Here is a 12,350-nt window from a genome sequence, read left to right on the forward strand (position 1 = left end):
CTTGGGGAATAATATGTAAATTCACTCAACTCCTTTTACTAAATTCACATCTTCCATGCCAAATATTTTCATAATTTCTTCAAAAAGCTGTCCTCCTTTGTTATACTTTCCCTTCTGGGCCCCAGACACATCTTCACTGTTGCAAATTGCATTCCAGTCCTTGCTGAAAACTGATTATTTCTCTTAGAATTTTCTTAAGCTCCATTATAGCAGTTTTAGGTGGAATATAAATACATGCCAGTGTAATACTCCTCCCATGCCAGTAGCCCCTTAACACTACAAATCTGCCATTATTATCTTTTTTATCCCCTTATATCACTATTGGAGCTCCTCTTGCAATTAATATAAGTACTTTTTTCCTTTGTCCAAGGCATTCCACTGAATAACCATCCTGAAAACCTTTCTTTAGCAAATTCACATGTTCATTTCTTTCTAAGCGTGTCTCCTGTAGCATAGTTATTTGCACTCTTTGTTTTTAATATAGATCACTGCTGTTTTTTTTTTTTTTTTATCTGTGATACCATTGACATTTATAGGTTCATAAGATGGTACTAGGCTATTGGCCATAGGGCCTATACAAGCCTAGCAATAACAGTTCCCTGGCTATTTCTTCCCAGGAAATTTACCTCCCTTAAAGACAATAGAGAAAGCATCATTGCATTAAAAAGGTGTTATTCCCACCTTTTATGTGTAACACATTTTTTTGTTAACTGTCTTGTTCCATCTTTTGTGTTACATGCATACACTGTTTGACAGGTTGAACTTTTATACAGTTGTTTCTTGTCATATCCATTTTGAGCCTATGTCACATGTTATAAAACTTTTTGTTTTATTGAAAGCTGTCAAACCAAAAAAACAAGCACACCCCCAATACCCCCTAAAACCTGTAACTTAATACTAACACACAAAACTGTGTACATCTTCAGATATCTCCTAATAGGAACAAAAGTCACAAATTGACAGCCACACTGACAGACTTGAGTAAACCTAAAAGAAGCGTTAAACATGCTATGATGCACGGTGCTGCCTGTGCTTCTACCAAGTTCTAATTGGTTTTGCCTTTTATTTATAGTTCTCCCAGCTGGGTAAACCTCTGAATGCTTTCAGAGGACATTATATCCTAGGTAATTTGTCTTCTCAGTTTTTTTTCTTCAGCCATTCACTCTCCATGAGCCTGCAGCCAATTTCACTTTATCAGGTTGTCTCCATGGAAGCATGGAGACCAACTGCAGAATTGCTATTGAGCATACTTCGATTTGCTAGAAAAAAGCCTCATAATATTCTGTATTCTTTTTCATTTAGTTTCTTACTCTTAAAACGTGTTACTAAATCAGTCTAACATCCTTAATCCAGTCATTTCCCCATGCAAGAATGAGGAAAAAACATGTTAATTTTTCTTTTGTCACACTCTTTTAACCAGGCTTTTTTTCATTGCATTGCCTACATTTCTTAAAACTGAACAAGAAGAAAAAAATACCACCTGTTCACAATCCCTACTACACCCCAAAACAACAGAGAAAACTCTACTTTATGTCATGAAAAGAAAACCATACACCACAAAAATAGTGGTACTAAGAAAAAAAGCATTATTTACAGTTAATTTTCTCCCTCCTCTTCCCCTCCCCAAAGTATTTTTGAAAATTAGTGTCATGAAGTAGGTTATATACTTTAGAGTCCCCCACAACTCCAGCAAATTCTGAAAAAGTCCAATATTTCCAGATTTTCTTGTTTTGTTATATTTCACACACAAACGTATTGTGTTGTAAACCCACATTTACTGGTTTTATTACTGTTTATCTCCATCGCCCAAATCCTGTCTCTACTTCATTTCCTGGAAAAAGTTTCACGGGTGCAGTCTCTTTGTGGACTTTATTATCAGAAGAACAAGAAGCAGAATCTGTTTCTTTTTCATAGCTCACTTTTTGTTGGACAAATTTTGTATTTCCTCCTTAGCATGTACTTCATCAAAAAATTGATTTTGTCCTTCCAGGAAATAATACTTTGAAGACAACTAGGTACAGCAGTTTGAATCTCACACTTGTGTCTCCACATTCCCTGAATAGTGGAATAAATTAGCTTATTTTCTGTTTGGTGTACAATGAGTAATCATTCTCCACAAATACCCTGCTCTCTCCCACTTTTAGCACTTGGTCCTTCTGCCACAGTTTTGTCAAAATGAACTCCTGCTGGTAGGGTTGCAGCTTTACTATTAAAGGTCTAGGTTGCTTTCTCATAGCCAGGTTTGGAGCATACACAAGATGTGCCCTTTCACCTAACAACATCTGCTGTGGAATGCCAGTCCAGTTGCTTATTTGTGCTTTCATAAAATGAATGCAGTCTGTTCCGTCCAGCTTCTCTGGTATAGCTGAAAATCTCAGGTTTTCCCTGTGTGCTCTCTCCTGTAATTCTGTTATTTTTTGAAACAACTCTTCCTGAGTAGTCTCATATTCTGCCAGCCTTTTCTTCATTTCGACCTCTGATTTTATTTTCAGGTTTATCACCTCGTGAATATTTGTTTAAAGCTTTTTCCATTTTTCCAGCCTTTTTGTTGTTTGTGTTGATATACTCCATCAGTTTTTCATTTATTTTAACCAGGTCATGTGCAGTTGTCTTGTATCTTCTAGTAGAGTACTGGAATTCATGTCTGGAGGTTGCATTGCTTTTTGCTGAACAACTGCAGAACTTTCCCTGGGCTGTGTTTCTTTCTCACTTTTTATAGCTTATTTTTTCCAGGTCCTCTGTATTTCTTTTTCCTGGCATCCAGGCAGTACACATACTAGCCAGTTACTGAAATTTACCCATAAACACAAGTCTGCTGGCCTTCTCTGCTGATTTTCTGTTTTCACACTGGGAGAGCTAGAATTAAGCTGTTACTTAATATGTAGCCATCTTGGAAGTCCCAGGCCTTTAAATTTTTTTTTTTTTTATGAAAAATTATCTGAGCCTTTCCAGTTGAGTGATATGCTTTTTATTACGTACTAAAGTGGGCATTGTATTCAATGATGGGTCTAATAAGGGAAGATGACAGTGTTAAGATGACTTAATTGGATCTTGAATATCTTTCTTTGGAAATTAACTGGGTCAGTAAAAAGGATTTCCTGACTACAGTGATAATATGATGACTGAATTGAGAGTAAGTTGTCTGCATAAGTACCTAGGTCTCTTATGATATCCATTTAAAGAGGAGTATCACTTAAAAGATAAAAGGTGGTAGCTTTTTGTTTGAATGCTACTGTGCTGCATTTTATTACATTTAGCTTAAAACTATTTTCACTACACATGGTCTGTGTATATTCCAGCCCTTGGTGGAGCAGTTTAGTACCAGTGGATGAATGGATAACTGTGCCCAGCTTGCTTTAATCAGCAAACTTACTCAACCACACCAGGAATATTAGCTTTGATGTCTGCAAATTAAAGCCAAAAAGGAGAGGGCCAGCATTGATCCCTGTGGTACCCCCAGATAGTTGCAATTTTACTTTCAGAGAAGGTGCTGTCTTTTAAGTAGCCAGTTTCTAATCCAGCAGACAGTGCATGGAGTTTACATTAAGTTTCTCTAACTTTTCAATAATACCAGCATAGGGGATAGAGTCAAAAGCATAGGCCATGTGAAGATAAGCATGCACATAGTGTCCAGTGTCCACAGCCTCTAAAACCTTTTCAAAGAAGTTTATTAGGTTTAGTAGAGCAGGACTGATCTTCATAAAACCAAGCTGACTGTGATCTAGATCAGTTAAGTTGCCTATGTATGCATAAATGACTTTTGCTATGATGCATTCCATGGATTTTCATATAAGGCAGTGAGGCTAATGAGCCTGTAATTCATTGGTTATATAGAGGAGCCACCCTTGTATACAAGAGTCACTGTGATTGCTCTCCAGGTATTTGAGACAAACTCATTGGATAGCCTAAGGTTGAACAGTTTTAAGTTGAGGCTTGGATAGTGAATGCTTGGCATTCAAAGAATTAAGCCTTGTATGTTATTTGATTCTATAAAAACATTAAGTTTTGGCAAGGATTCTTAGACTTGTTCCAAGGTGATTTTAAGGGAAACTATTTTTTTTGTCTAGGATGGTAAGCACCGTAATAGGGGTAGGCAGAATAAAGTTAGCACTAAAAATGTGTTTGCTAATATATAGGCTTATTGCATTTTGACACTTATTCCTTAATTTCTTCACAAATAGTTTCCTTTGGTATGTCTGGCATTTGACACAGAGGGTAAAGGCTGTGAGCCGTAGCTCCTGTAGTACAGCATTTGATTCCTTTAGACCTCATTTATCTACTTTGTGATCTTGAGCAAATCACTTAACCAGTCAGTGCTTAGGGGCAACTGGAAATTTGGACTAGGCTCCTTAATGTTCCCCTGGGCTGAGAATCTATAGTGATCTTAAGTTTAGACTCTGTTTTACCTTTTCTAATGGTCCTCTTAAGTTCCTTGCTGGAATGTTTCATTGCGGTTTTGAGGTAGGGAGATAGGGATTTCTTACAGCTTTTCATTATTTTCCTCCTTTTGTTATACACTTATAATGTAGTAGTTCCACCAGCAAAGTTTATTTTTGAATTTACCGTTATATTTATGTTGATGTTATGCAGCTGTTAAAAGTTGGAAGTGAATGTGGTAGTCACATCAGTGAGGTCCATTTGCTGGGGATTGTTGAGAAATATGTATAAGTCTTCTATAGGTTGAAACCAAAACTTGTGGAAGACGTTGACACTGACACTGATACTCCAACACCTTTGTGTGCCTTTTGTACTATAGTAAATTTGTGTTCTACGTGTTGGAGTATCAGTGTCATTGTCAATGTCTTTCACAAGTTTTCATTTGGATTTTGTCTTTTTGGATTGCTGAGTATGTTTGTGTACGTCTTCTACAGGTTGAAGTTGATTTGCCCAGTAGAAATCTCTGATGAGGGCATCATTGGTGGTGGGTGGTACCACTAAGCCTGCCAGAGAAGGTAATCATTTTGTTCAGATTTAACCAGGAATAAGACTATGTGTGGGGATGCAGGTGGGGTCCATTGAACCAATAGCCTCTAACTGTGATACTCAACTGCCTTTGGGATTGCCAGTCTTGCAGGTGGCACTGCAGTAACAGTATTTGTACAAGGCCTGTACTCAACATTGGACAATTCTGTGATTCCACCACTGGGCCTCTCTGTGTTTTTCAGTGATGGTTCAGACTTTGCCAGTTCAGTCACAGCCTTGCTGGTTCTGGTGGCCCAGGTACATGCCACCCCAAAAATAAATATTGTGCCCTTTACAGTTCCTTTCAAGAGTCTGTGCGTATTCATTCTTTGTAATCCCAGAAAAGTCTTTGAGTACTGGGCCCAACTCAGGTTCTTCAGACTGTAAATATGAATCAACCTGTGCAGATGAGAAACTTGACGCATCCTCAAAATCAGAACCTTCTCCAAAAAGGCTGTGCAAAAAACTAGCTTAAACAAAATGCCTGATCTGGAGGTTGGGGAAGACTCCATCTCCTCATGCTCTCCTGCTGATGAACCCATACTCGAGGTGTTCATTAGTCTGAGGAATGTGAAAGGGGGCTTGCCCACAGATCTCATAGTCTAATCCCAGAGGAAACTGCAGGATACCTCTTGTTTCTTCCACCAGGCCTCCTGAGTGGTTCATAGGTTGGTACTAGGCTATCGGCCCAATGGCCTAAACAAGCCTAGCCATAACAATTCCCAGGATATTTCTTCCCACAATAATTACTTCCCTGGACCCCTGTCTAGCAGGGCAACTGACATGATCCCCGGGGTGAATTTCCTGTCTCCCATCCAATTGTCAAGGTTCCTTTCGAAGAGGGCCAAGGAGGTGCTCTGCTTGACATGTATGGGCAGTCTATTCCAGAGTATGGGGAGTCTCTGGGTCAGGAACCTATCCGTCCAGCATGTTTTGTTCATTGTGATGACAAGGTTTAAATCCCTGGAGCGTGTGGCTTTGAGGAATTGGGATTTCTTTAAGTGGAGCATGTCCAACAGCTCAGGGTTTAACATGGCCGTGTATGTTAAGCAGAGATCGCCTCTGAGTAGACGATATGCCAGAGTATAGGTGGAGTTTTTTTAGACGGTCAGCATAGGGCATCTGCTTTAGGCCTGTGAGTCTTTTAGTGAGGTATTTCTGTGGCCTTTCCAGCTGTTGCAGATGTCTTGTGAGGTACATACCAAACGGGGCGTTGTACTCTATAATGGGTCTAATGAGGGATGAGTACAGTTGGACAATGACCTCCTTTTTTCTGGATGAAAAGCCCTTAGTGATGAGGTGTGCCACATAGAAGGATTTCCTGACTGTTGTGGCGATGTGGTTATTGAAGGTCAGACCACTGTCCACCTGTGTCCCTAAGTCTCACATCACACTTTCTGTGTTTAGTGTACTGCCACCAATGTGGTAATTCATGGGTACATGGATGTTCTTCATGTTTCACTGTTGCAGTCATTACATTTGGGTTATCTGCTTGCAGTAGCCCTCAGTCGGCCTGATTAACAAAGTCTTCGGTCCTGCGTCTGTTGCTGTCCCTTCTTCCATGACGTCAGGTCGTCAGGGGTATAAAACATGCAGCCGACGCCATTACATCAGTTTTTCTTGCCGTGCAGTGCCTGAAGCAGAAGCAGTTCGCAAGTGCCGGTTGGCTGACTCCTAAAATATTCGTTTTTGAGTTTCAGAACCAAAGTCTTCAACTAAAGCTAAGTACCCCATTGGGGAAACTTTTTTTCCTCTTTACCGATGTCAGTAAAAGTTAATAATTGCATTACTTGTGGGAAGCAAATACCTCATAAAGATTTTCATTCGTACTGTATTCCTTGCCTAGGCACTGACCACGATGTACCTTGCTGTCGGTTTTGTGCTTTATTTAATCAGCGCACTATCCGTCATCAGTATATTTTTGCCTCTAAATATTTCGATTCTCTGTTTAATTATCCAGAAATGTCGTCGGTTAGCCATCCGACTACTGGGATTTCATAAAAATGCAAAGATAAAGACAGAGACAGGCCGCCGAGGTCCAAAACTGTCGACGATGCTTCTCCTAAGCCAGTCGCCAGTTTGCTGGTACTCAGTGAGGCGCATTCGCAGCCCCTGATACCCGCTACTTCTGATTTCGCAGGCCTCTACTGAGACCCATTCGGAGTCCGGTATGCCGCGAGATGCTTCAACTATGGAACCCGTGGATGTCTCTATCTTGGATGTGTCCGGAGCCGCTGTGCAGGCACCGGCTTCTGAGGGTGTATTCAGGCCTACGGACTTGCATATTAAACTGACGCCTCCTTCTTAATTTAGGCCTAAATCTCGAACCATGCCTAAAAAACCAACACCCAGGCCGCATGCTCAGGCCTCTATGCCTAAAAAACAAATGATAAGAATGGCTGAAGATCTAATAACTCTAATCAGGGGAAGCCAACCTCCGCCTTCCAAGAGACCTAGGACTGAAGTTATTTATGAATCTTCTTACCAGGATTCTGATTTTTCTGATTCTTCTGATGATCTGGATTTGTCCTTATCTACTTATGAGGATTCTGATGCAGAGGAGTCTGTTCCCTGTGCTTCCCCTCCAGAGGATTTTTCTTTTGGTGAAACCTTACATACTCTAAGGGAGCATTTTCACTGGGAAAGCCAGGATTTTTCTGATTCAAAAAAGAGGCTTAGGGATTTCTTACTCCTGCCTCAGCATAGGCCTTCAGCTATTCCTCCTGTACTAGACATTGTTGATGATCCTTTTTCTGACTCTAGTTTGACCCCTGATTCTTTGCCTCCTGCTCCCAGAAAACCTGACAGATATTACAGGGTTCCTGATTCACACAAGTTCCTTTTTAAAAATCCTATTGCGGATCCAGTGACTGTTTCACAGGGACCCAAGGGCATAAGGCTTCTATTGCTAAAAATCCTACCCCTTCTGATAGAGATTCCAGGGTGCTGGATAGATGGGGTAAGAAGGATTACACTTCTGCAACTTTGGCCATTAGGCTTTAAACTACCAGTTTCATATGTTAAAGTATCAGCAACATGTTATTGGATTGCTTAAACAGAAAATGATGTTGATTCCTGACTGTGTGGAAATTAAAGAATTACAGGATGTTATGTAGTCCTATCTCGCCTACATTCTTCACTTGCGGGTTCGGAGCCGAATGTCGGCTCCAACTCGGCCTATTTACTAGCTCGAAAGTCTTTGATTGGCTGGGCTAAGATGGTATCCCACAATACACTGCTCCACATCCCCAGATCTCGTTTGCCGCTTGTAGAGCTCAGACGTGGTCTCGACTTGGCTGTGGCTAAGTATTGCAAAAAACTCTTTCTTGTGAAGATTTTTGGCTAATGTTTGACTAATTGTGTGTATTCAAATAGAGTTGTTATTAGTGTTGTTCCTGCATTACTTTTTGTAGGTTGCGAGTGTGTTTGTGTGTGGTATCCCTTACTCCCTCGGGCTAGGCCCGTTTAAGTTAGAGGACCTACCCTCCTTGTGGTGTTTGGCTGTCTTTAGGTGCGTCTCTCTTATTTTAAGTTGAGAACCGTTTTATTTAGAGGTTCTCCCCTGTGCCTTGGTTGTGTTTTTACGTGTTCACTGGTTTCTGTGTCAGCGGTTTCCCACCTTTTGTCAGTAGCGGCTGCTACAATTGTTGGCTTGGCATGTCTAAGGAACAAAAAGAGCATAAGCCCTCGGGCTTTAAAAAGTGTACAAAGTGTGCCTATAAAATGTCTATCACAGTCGGACATTCGGTCTGTGTTTACTGTCTTGGAGCCATCCACCTTCAGGAGTCATGCAGTTTCTGCCATGCCTTTAGTCCTCTGGTGCTCCAAGAGAGGAAAAACAAATTGATCCTAAAGGGACTGCTAAAACCGTCCTTTGAGGAGGATTTAGGTTCGGCTCCCAGTCGAAGTCTAAATCCTCCAAATCCAAGAAGAGGTCTCCGGCTCCATCTATTTTTTCGGAGCCACCTTGTAAAATTACCATTGTCGAATCTGCTTCCACGGCTCCACCGACATCGGGGCCGTAGGAGGTAGCTGTGTCAACTAAGTCTGCGTCCGCTCCAGTAATTTTGGAATCGATTCAGAGCCAGTCGCCAAGTTTGAGGCAAGCTTCTCCAGATAGGAGGTCTAGGTCTCCATACATTTCCTTCAAATCCTCCAGGCTTTCCAATTTGGATGTAGATAGGGTGGTGCAGAGGCTCCTACAGTCGCCGGTGTTGGCCAAACTTTTCTCGGCTCCAACCCATTCGGCTCCAGAGCCAGCTCTGTTAGTTGTACCTGCTATTCCTCCTCTGAGCGCATCCTTGTTGTTGGAGCCAGTAAGTTCCGCTCCGAGGGACATTCCTGCACCGGCACCGATCCCCCAGCGGGGTTTATCGGTGCCCGCATCGGCTCCGACCTTGTCGGTTCCGTCCACAGGGTTCGAGACTCGGGTCTCCTCAGTCGGGCTCAAGGGGGATGTCTCAGAACACCCTTCGGTTCCGAGCCTCCCCCTTGGTGCCTCGGCTGCGGGGACACCGGTCCTGGTCATGGCCTTGGAAGGTGGTCTATCCTCCGATTCGGGAGGTCCCGCCTTCGAGGCTGTGCGGAGCGTGCTGTCTAGGTCAGCTACTTCTCTCGGATCAGTTCATCCGTCCCCCACAACACCGGCAAGAGCTTCCGACACCTACCTATCCTTGGATAGCAGAGCGCAGGGGCCTAAGGATACCCCCATGAGTGGTCCCCTTCTTTGTGAGGGGGCCCTCAGAGCCTGTGCCTGAGGAACCCCCCAGAAATAAATCTTGCAAGAGGAAGCGCATAGACTCCCAGGACGAGTCTCTCACTTCCGATACTGCCCTCGAGGAATCGGAGGGGTCCCCTAGGTCTTCCTCTGAGGATGTTTCATTCTCCAATATACTGGAGATCTTGAAACAAAGAGGAGACTGGCCCTCCAAACCCCCCTCTGAGGAGGAGTCAGTATTCCTTAAGGCCTTTGGCTCTCAGCCCTCCACCTCCTGGGTGTCTCCACCCTTCGACGAGCTCCTGGACCTTATTTGTCGGAGGGTGTGGGAGACTCCTGACTCCATGGAGCCTGTTCCTCGATGCCCCAACAAATTTTTGTCTGCTCCCCAAGGGAAAGAATTTTTGACAAAGGGAGTCCCGGTAGATGCTATCAGAAGGAATTTGCTGAGTCTTCCTCTTCAGTCCATCCTCCTAACAAGGAGTCTAGGACTATGGATCGGTACGGGAAGCGTACACTGTCTTCAGCGACCTTTACCTTGCGGTCGCTGAATTATTTGTCTCATTTCACGCGGCTCCAGAGAGATCTGTTAAGGAGTTAGGAGATACTCTAACAGGTAACGTGCCTGAGGCAGTGGCTCAGACTGTCAGCGCTCAGCTCTCTACCCTCAACTCCATTGCTAACTCGTCCATGCGACTGATTTCGTACGCGGCTGAGGGAGCTAGTAGGGCGGCTAGTTCAGGGGCGGCCCTCAGGAGGCAAGCCTGGCTATGCCTGTGTCACTTTGCGGAGGCCTTTAAGTCTTCCTTTACTGATGCCCCCTTCGATGGTTCCTCCTTGTTCAGGACCAAAGTGAAAGACAAACTCACCAGGTGCGAGCAAGAGGGAAAGACCTTGTTTGCTGTGGGAGTCCATTTTTCCCTTCCGTCGAGGCCTTATCCCAAGGCTCAGCGAGGGGGAAAGATGTGGTTCAAAAAATCTCAAAAGGTCTTTTCCTACCACACAGGGTGAGACCCCCCCTCCCCCCGAGGCAGGGGAGGGGGGTCGTATTCAGGGAGACATCGTCCCAGAGGCAGAGGGGGCCCCCCCGCAATTCTGGGGACCGTGATTCCTTTCACGGTTCCCCATACTCTCATTCCTGAGGGTGTGCCCGGCTGTGCTTCTCCGGAGCCAGTCGGAGGTTGAATTTCCCGGTATCCGGAATCCTGGGTCAGCATCACCCAGGACATTCCACACCCCCCCCCCCGTCAAAAGGATCCCAGATGTTCCACCCAGTCAAAGGGGTCATGCAGCAACAGAGGTTTCTCAGCTGCTAGAAAAAGGAGTCATCCAACCAGTCCCCCCAGACCAGATAAGATTAGGGACTTACTCGAGATTCTTTTTGGTGCCGAAAAGAATGGGGGACCTGAGACCCATTTTGGATCTCAGCCAACTCAATCATTACGTACACAAGTCCAAATTCCAGATGGTCACGCTACAATCAATTTTCCCGTTATTGGGAAAGGAAGTATGGATGTGCTTCATTGACCTGAAGGATGCTTATTACCACATCAAAATGGACAGAGCATCCAGATGTCATCTACGCTTCTGGCTGGGAGCCAGGCACTTCCAGTTTCGAGCCCTGCCCTGTGGTCTCACCACAACCTTCAGGGTGTTCACCAAGTGCATGGCAGTGGTGACGGCTCACATGAGACGTCAAGGATTCCAGTTGTTTCCTTACCTGGACGACTGGCTCTTATCCGCCCCCACCAAGCATCTACTTCTTCTAAACAGAGATACTGCTATCGATCTTTGTCACCAGTTAGGCATCACAATAAACTGGAAAATATCTGTCCTTGCTACCCTCACAGCATGTCTCATTTATAGGAGCAGAGTTGGACACTATTCGATTGAGAGCATTCTTACCTATGGAGAGGATCACAGGGTTGCAACGACAGGTTCGGATGACAATGTCTCTGACACGTGTGAGGGCAAGACTAGTTCTTCAGTTACTGGGGACAATGGTGTCCACTATCATGATGGTCCCATTAGCGAGGTTACATATGAGGATCCTACAATGGCTCCTATTCGCCCAATGGTCCTTCCAAAGACTACCGCTATTCCATCCTGTCTTAATCACAGGCAAATGCAAGCAGGACCTCAGTTGGTGGCTATGCACCAACAACTTAGACGTAGGGAAACCCTTTGTTCCACCCACCCCGGTAGCCGCAGTGACCACGGACGCCTCCCAGATAGGGGGGGGGGGGCATTATCTCGGCAAGATGGACCAAGGCACGTGGCAGGAGCACGAGATAGACTTGCACATAAATGTCCTGAAGATGAGGGCAGTGCTCCTAGCATTGCAGGCACTTCAGGATGTCCTCCCTCTAGGGACTATTGCAATACACTCAGACAACATGTCAGTAGTGTGATATCTCAACAAACAAGGAGGAACCAGATCATACCCACTATGCAGGGAGGCCATGAGAGTGTGGAATTGGGCGATAGCTTCCCAACGGGCCTTGGTGGCAATGCACTTCCCCGGGAAAATCAATGTGATTGCAGACAGGCTAAGCAGGGCGATCCTCATGCCTTATGAGTGGTCCCTGAACCGCCGGGTGGCGGATAGTATATTCAGCAAATGGGGTCAGCCTTGCTGCGATCTGTTTGCCAGCACACTCAATGCAAAATG

The 12,350-nt window shown here is 44.2% G+C and overlaps 1 protein-coding gene across 4 annotated transcripts in view; it reads left to right on the top strand.

Moving 5' to 3' along the window:
- Window positions 1-12,350, top strand: part of HTT (huntingtin) — a 4,811,037-nt gene that overhangs the window by 4,592,521 nt on the left and 206,166 nt on the right. The gene's annotated exons all lie outside the window — the stretch shown is intronic.

Source organism: Protopterus annectens, chromosome 2.part1 (assembly GCF_019279795.1).
Source record: "Protopterus annectens isolate FY-2018-M chromosome 2.part1, PAN1.0, whole genome shotgun sequence".
In the NCBI taxonomy this organism is placed as follows: domain Eukaryota; kingdom Metazoa; phylum Chordata; order Ceratodontiformes; family Protopteridae; genus Protopterus; species Protopterus annectens.